General features: G+C 35.2%; 1 pseudogene; it reads left to right on the top strand.

Annotated features, from left to right (window-relative positions):
• Positions 1 to 2,044: 2,044 nt before the first annotated feature.
• LOC111515929 (U6 spliceosomal RNA) lies at positions 2,045 to 2,145 on the top strand (annotated as a pseudogene).
• Positions 2,146 to 8,090: the final 5,945 nt, after the last annotated feature.

Here is an 8,090-nt window from a genome sequence, read left to right as displayed (position 1 = left end):
CTAGAGATATAATACATTTAATGTCGTAAGCAACACTATTCTGATAGAATTTCAGAAAACTTGAAGAAGAATTGCTACGCCTATGTGATCTTTGAATAAATCTGTTACTCATGAATTGAGGTTCACTACTATTTCTCTTCCTATTTCACGCGACATATTATGTGAGTTACAATTGATTGCTTTTATGTGCCTTCCGCAAAACTAGAATAACCAGAGTTTTTTTTCGGTTAAACAGTAACGCTAACAACAGCGACTGTTCAACCGCTTTTTCGTTCAGTCACTGGTTATCTAGAGGCGTTGTCTTACGCATTGATTTTTTTCAGCAGCTCTCATAATTCCCCGACAAACTCATTATGGATTTTCTGGTAATTTCATCTCTCTTCGAGTTATAAGGATCGATGCCAGGAGAAATGAAAACACCTATTCATTCCCAGTCCCTCGAATTTTCATTCCATCTGATGGATGATGAAACATTGTACACGCCTTCTTGACTTCATACATGTCCCAGTTATGGATGCACTTCATTTCTGGATTGGGAATATGCCATTTGAATATATACACTTTTACAATCGATTTCTCATCTTCACCTGTTTTCATCGACTCAATGGTAGCTCTCTGACTGATATCAGGGTGTCTACTGTCCTCTTTGACTGGTATCAGGGTGTCTTTACTGTCCTTCTGCTCGACTGCACATTATTATTAGTATTTCTCCTGAAATATTCTCGTTTTATCTGCAGTACATTGATTGAGTCAGTACTTTCCCTTGAAGACTGACGATCTGTTCCTTCTCTTCATTACCAGCGATCTGATTCTTCTCTTTGGTTCTACAAACATGTTATCTGTTCTTCGTTTCAGGACCTTTTTCTTTGGATCTGATCCACCTATAGAGGACCTCAACTTTCTTACAATGATGAATTCTACTCACCAAAATTCATCAAAAATTTGTTTAGATCATTTTTCTGGTGAGTTAGTTTTAGTTCCGTTGAAAATAATTGGGATGTTTTATTTTTGTTGAATATTCATATTTCACTGTCTTTCTCTTTTGAATTCAATATCGTACGCCAATGGTAGCTATCGAAACGACAGGTTACATTTCACAAATCCCTTATGTGTGGCCACTGTAGAAATCAAGCAGTCTGTACGAGAAGCTATCTTGATCCTCTGAATCGCGTATGACAGTTGAAGACCAAATCAAAGCCTACTGTATGTTGTGATGTCGGATTTAGATAGTGACACTGCAATTCACTGCCTTGCAGGTTAACAAAGGAAGATTTAAATACATCGTGACTTACTTTATTGAACAGGATATCTCAGAATCTCGAAATTTGTCTAAAACTGTGAATTATAGGATAGGATGGGTACTATTCTATTGAACTGGGTAAAGGATGTTATTAAGAAAAATATTCACAGAAAATTATAATGAAAGAAATTCTATAATCGCATGTAAGGACTAACAGGAATAATTATCAATCGCATTCATCAATATGATTATTTTCCGAACTAATGTGGATCTGCAATTCATTCAGATTTGTAAATTATTATCATGAATATTGTCATTGATTTTCACCGAGTTAACTGGTCAGTATATTCAAAATAATGAATTTTAGTACAGAACTACAGAGATTATAGATCTCTGAAAGAATGTTGAATACACCAAAAATAGAGAAAAAAATTTCAAAAAAGGATCAGATCTGAATATCTACGTCAACTGAAATTATTCTCCAATGGAGAGTATGACAAGAATATCAGAGTTTAGTACAAGGCTATTCGTCAGCTGGGAAGTAATTTGAAGAATATAGAAAAATAAGAGATGATAACTGATATCATACAATCAATAGAGGAAAAAATTTCGTGGTGAATTGATAAAAACCGAATAAAACCAACAGATTTGTCAAGATACCTTTCGGTGGTCACGCCTCCTTCGAAGCTAACTTTGTAAATTTTTCGAGTCACTTTTCTGAAGTTCCGTAACTGGGAGTATGCTGTGGATTCCCATAGAACACATTTCTAATGTATCATTCCTGTTAAGAAGACAGTTTTTTTTGTACTCGCTTCGGCGGTACATATACTGGAACGATACAGAGAAGATTAGTATAGCCCCTGCGCAAAGATGACACGCAAAATCGTGAAGCGTTCCACATTTTTACAACGATATCGAACACGCAGTCATCTTTAGCGACTCAAAAAGCGCCCTGGCAAAAATTTCCCGGTCAACCATATCTGCAAACAGCGATTACCTTTCATTGCGTACCAGACAACTGATAAATAAAGCCATCACCAAGGGAAATACCATACATTTGGCATGGATCCCTAGTCATTCAACATCAAGGGTAACGATACAGCCGATACCTTAGCCAATATTGGAAGAAACCATACACTCTTCAATCATCCTCAGGCAAACTATAGAGAGTTTCAAGCATTATTGAAACATATAGAATCGACTGGATAGACTGATCCAATAAATATAGCGGGGACGGACAATTCAAAGCCAAACTTTACTTTTCCTCTATACAACAACCTTACAAAACTACATGGTCCAAGGATCTGGCTACTTGTTCTTGTAACGAAATCGCCAATATGTGCAGAATTAGGAGCACTCATTCCCTTAATGAAGCGCATCTCCACAAACTTAAGATAGTTGATGACGTCCGCTGCGAATGTGGGGACTTACAGACTCTCCTACATATATTCTTTGCCTGCCCTAACAATTCTCACAACATACAAATGCTTCATGCCTTTCTCAGCATTCCTCCTTCAACAATTCAGCCTCTTACCTTCCACGACATCTTTTTCAAACACATATCACCATCTAACATACAAACCATATCCAAGTTCCTGATTGCATCCAATATGAAGCTATAGTGATCTAGACAGACCTAATACTTGTGCGCATGCAGTGCTTCGCCAATCATGACCTGATTGTAGTGCCCATACACGTAACCGTAGTGCATCACCTCACATTAGTGCTTACACTTTAGTTAAGTCGGACATAAGTCGGACACAAAACTTTAACTTTTTTTAATGGGAATTTTAGTGAATCTACAGGGGATGATCATTGGTAATGTTCAAAAATGTGATTAGCCCCAATTGCAATAGACACTCGTGAGTATATATTTTATTTGATTATATATCGTCTAAAACCAGAAACTCTTTTCACCTGGGAATATGCAGGCAACGTGGAATATGTTGAGAAAAAACAAATAAGCCTAGAAGATTGAAGGTGAACATCAATCGGTGAGTCAAACAGAAAATTATTCTTTCGCAAATTTTTATAAAACTGAATTAGTAGATTCCGAACCTTCTACATCAACGATTTTGTTACCTACATAAAGAGTCAACAAATAGAAAACATGACGATGAAATTATCAAAGATATGAATACAGCTCTTCAGTCCCTAGCAGCAATGAGGTAGGAGATGATGAAGATTTGCTTCGCCCATTGAACATTCGACCAAAAGAATGAACACTGGAAAAAACAGTATGTAAAATTAGGACACAGCAAGCCCGTGAAGAATATTTCAAGGATTGACGTTTTGATCCATGATAATATTGTATATTGTTCTGACAGGCGAATCAGTCTGTGAAGCAAAATAACATTATACTGGGAACAGATTTGAAACTTGCTGATACCTCGTGTTTTTCATCCTCTCACTATAGTATTGTTATATCAGTTGAGTTCATATTTGTTGAATCTATAGCCCTTTATTTTCAGCAGGCCAATATTTTCTCTCCATCGTCCATCAAGGATAATGACTTTTTAATCAACCCAAACAGCAAGTTTTTTATTGGTATATCGCTCTCACCTTTCTGAATGAAATTGTGTAAAACTAAGAAAGTAAAAGTGACATTTTAAACATTTGCAATCATTGGCCTTCGAAGTATCGTCCACTTCTGCCACAGTATACCAAAGGTATTTTCTATTACCTGCTTTAACCTGGGAGTCTCTAATTAATAGTATATTACGTACCGAGTAGGATAAGAAGCCAATTACTCACTAGCGATAATTCGCAAGTAGATGTAATTGGCCTTATCCTAGAGTTGCGTACTTTTTCTACGTCGGTTGCTAAATCTTCGAAATCAACGAGAAGAACGTTTTTGGAAAACGAAATTATGTTTTTCTTCTCTCTTCATCTCATAAAATTTTCAAAATTATATTCATATTTTTCTCTGGATTTTGCTGGCAGCAAATCATTCATCGCAATATTTGCTTGCTCGGTAATATCTGGTGGGGTAGCACAAATTTCTTGATCACTCATTTTGAATTTTTACGAGATACTTAATGCCAGCTTATAATTAAAACAAGTAGTTGTTGATTCACGGATATAAGTAAATTCAGTACCAATTCACAAACTGAAACAACTACTCCCCTGGCTAATACAACGAAGGGCGTTGGTGCAGGAAGGTGTCAGTGCAGGATTCTTCACTGAAGTTATTCCTACATATGCTGTTGGCGATACAACTGCCGCAATAGATTTTCAATTATTGAAACACACTTGCAGACCAGTTTCGGGCTGTTTGACCTGACATAACATAATATAAAGACGATGATTTCCGATAACTGAAAATCGAATTCCTTCAGAGTATCATTCCTCGAACTAGGCTGAAGCGGACAACAAACAGGTTTGTCATCGCCCCATCTGGCTGTGAACGAGGTAACCAACTGCAATTATTGGAACATACTTGCAGACCGGTTTCGGACTGTTTGGTCACTCGTCAGTGCAAGGTAGTGTCTATCATCAATATAAAGTCGATGATTTCCGATAATTGAAAATCGTTGTTGTTTGTTATCTGCTTCAGCCTAGTTCGAGGAATGATACTCTGAAGAAATTCTTAAGATGATTTGATTTATAGCTAGTCTTCAAGTATGCCAACTGACTAAATGTGAAAAGTAATGATTAGTTCAAAATGGAGGGAGTAGAAAAATATATTTTTGCATTTTGCCAAATTATTTCTAAGAAAAAGACGCATTACTTATCTGCTTGGAGAAAAAGTGGGGTAATGTTATTTCTGTTCCTGATAATTTCATTGGAAGAGAAATGTTTAACGTACCTATTAGTTAAAATAGCTTGTCCGAATGGTAATTTTTTCAAAGTAGCACTATCGTGGGATGAATCTTGAGCTCCAACATCATCAAGGTGAATTTTTAATGACAGTCTCAAACTGCCATCAATGCAATACTAACCCCAGGCAATATGTAGCATAAACTGAGCAACCATTCCAGAGAAAACTGCAAGATATAGAAATGGAATTTATGAAAAATTTACGAAGAAAATACTTTTTTCGCTTTCTACTTCTCCAATATCATTCTTTTCACAATATCGGAGAAGTAGAAGCCCAAAAAATTATATTTTCCATGCTAAAAAAGTTCGATAACATGTTTCTACTATTCATATAAAACTTACTGTAATTTCAAGGGGATGTCTGTTTGATTGTTTCTTCTGAAAATCTAATTGAATTTTATAATAGTCATCTTCGTATAATGAAAGCTCGTTTCGTTTCATACAGGGCGTTCCGAAAACTTGACCCGCCTGTAAGTTAGAAACGGACGTGTAATCGGAAATTCAAAAGAACATATCAATTTTTATTTCTAGAAAGACTAATTCTGATTTGGAAATCATACTCGAAACTTCACCCCCCTGTAATCAGCAACTACCCCCCATTTTTTTCAATAACATGGGGGGTCGACTGATACATCATTTGAAAGGACTTTTGTCCTTCTACTATTGCTGCAATTTTTTTCAGAATTGATTCATTCATTATTGAGAAATTAAATGTTGAACGTTTTATTCAGGAAAAACCAGAAAATTCGCTGTCGCTCATTTTATTGAGGAAATCAACAAAAGTATTATCAATAGCAACACAATCAACGGATATAGTGTTCGAAATGACCTTCATCTAGTTCCATACAATAATACAGTCTACTTCCGGAAGCAATTGAAAATAATTGGAGGTTTAGTTGCTGACCGCAAGTGGGTGAAGTTTCGGATATGATTTCCATATCAAAATTAGTCCCCCTAGAAATAAAATTGACGTTTTCTTTGAAATTTTCGATTACACGTCCGTTTCTGACTCACAGGAGGTGGTAAAGTTTTCGTTGGAAGGCCCTGTATATTTGCAGAGACAAGCTCCGATTCCCGCCGCAATCCTCTGTCTTTCGATGCAGCTTTCTCTGCTAGGCAACATCAAATTCAGAGCCCAAAAAGTCAATCATTCGTGTTTTGACCAGTCAGAGGTCATCGTTTCTACTTACTCAGGCATGTCCTGCACTCATTTTTCAGCCTGGCACCACTAATGAGACCTTCGGCTGGTCGAAACAGCGCCGCCTGTTGTTGGATCATGAATGAGTTGTGTTTGGGTTCTGGTTTCATCAATTTGTTCCTGCGCAACTTTTTCTATAACTATGGTGTATGAATGACTCGATTTGTCAATTTTTTCGTCATTACTGAAGTAATAAGCTGTGCCAATTTGTTTCCAAAGTGAACAAAAGTATTGAGATACTATGAAACTGGATGGTTTTCTGGATAAGAGAATACATAACACGACTCAAGCGTGAATGTCTTTACAGCCAGGTGATAAATAAATATCCCACGCATACATCCAATAGTTGCGGCATTTTTCACACAAAGATATTTAATGATTATTATAAATAACAGCAATATTTTTCGAATACCAATCTGCTTATGTAAAACCATTCATTCATTTTAACAAATGCACAGTAATTAAAATCAAAGCTAATGCCTAAGTATTCGTTCTGCTCTGCACGATTACTAGTAATTTATTAACATATGAGATGAGTTTATTCAAAGACCATAAATCACAGTTATTAATTACCAGATTCAAATTAAGAAAAATAAAAAATCAAACACATCTATCAAGGAGTGGGAGACGGAAAGAAATTATTGTTTCAATCATAATTTTTTGAGATGCTTCGCTGCAATAATTATAGATTAGCAATATTTTTCCTTCACATTTCAATAGTTCTTGATATATAAGAATAAGTACGCATAGATCTTAGCTAATTACTGCTGTCAATAAACTTCATCAATCATTGATATTTTTAACTAGTTTACATAGTATGTATACAGGGTGTTTCTCAATTGTGGTGAAAAATATAAAAAGAACTTGTTTAAGAGCTAATTTTGTGAAAAAGCAACATAAAATATAGGTCCAGAAATGCATTATTTCTACGATACAAGGTGTCGATACGTCACTGAAAAAAATTATTTTCTGTATTAATATTGTAAATATCCCATTTTGGTGAAATTTGGCAATGCTATTTTTAATGACAATAGGGAAAAGAATTTGTACCACAAAAAAATTGTAGAATCGTTGCGACTGACACGAAGATTATTTCTGATTCTCTAGTTGTATAACTGAATCCTTTCATTTATTCATAATATGCATATCATGAACTACACCTCACGATTTGAACTGGTAATACGTTGGGAAAGTTACTTGAAAATAATAAAGATAAAACATCCACATTCGAAAAATCAAGAGTATATAAATCAAATTGTGGAACTTGTCCTATGAGGTATATATTGGCCAAACTGACAGAACATTTAGGAATCGCTTCCAAGAACATCATATGAGCTATGTGAATGACAAAACAAGTTCAACATATTCAAATCACCTCTTAGAAGAAAATCATATCTTCGACGAAGATTTTGAAATTTTACACATAGAAAATAAAGGTTTAAAGCTCAATTATTTGAAATAATGGAAACTAATGACCTTAAAATTTCAAAAATTTCACTGAACGACTAATTGTATTCAAATACTTAGATTACCTATACTGAACTTGTTTTTTCAGAAACCGACATTGTATTATTGATGTATAATTGATATAATATGCTATAGGTAATCATATTTTGAGGATGTACCTTAGATATATAAAAGTTGAGCAGATGCTTCAGGTAATTATGGTAGAAGAATAACCCGAGTAAGTATCTCTCACTTTCAATTAAGTTTCTTGGGAAACGTAAATTTAGGGAGAATCTTCGTAAATCTTTGACTCTTCAGAAAGACATAGATTCCACATTCATGCTTCAAACTAACAAATCAGGTGGTATTTTTGAACGTTAAAGTATC

This window comes from Leptinotarsa decemlineata, unplaced genomic scaffold, assembly GCF_025532065.1.
Source record: "Leptinotarsa decemlineata unplaced genomic scaffold, Ldec_3_MD MMD2_tig00000035_RagTag_RagTag, whole genome shotgun sequence".
Classification (NCBI taxonomy): Eukaryota; Metazoa; Arthropoda; class Insecta; order Coleoptera; family Chrysomelidae; genus Leptinotarsa; species Leptinotarsa decemlineata.
This window is presented reverse-complemented; position numbering and strand designations above follow the sequence as displayed.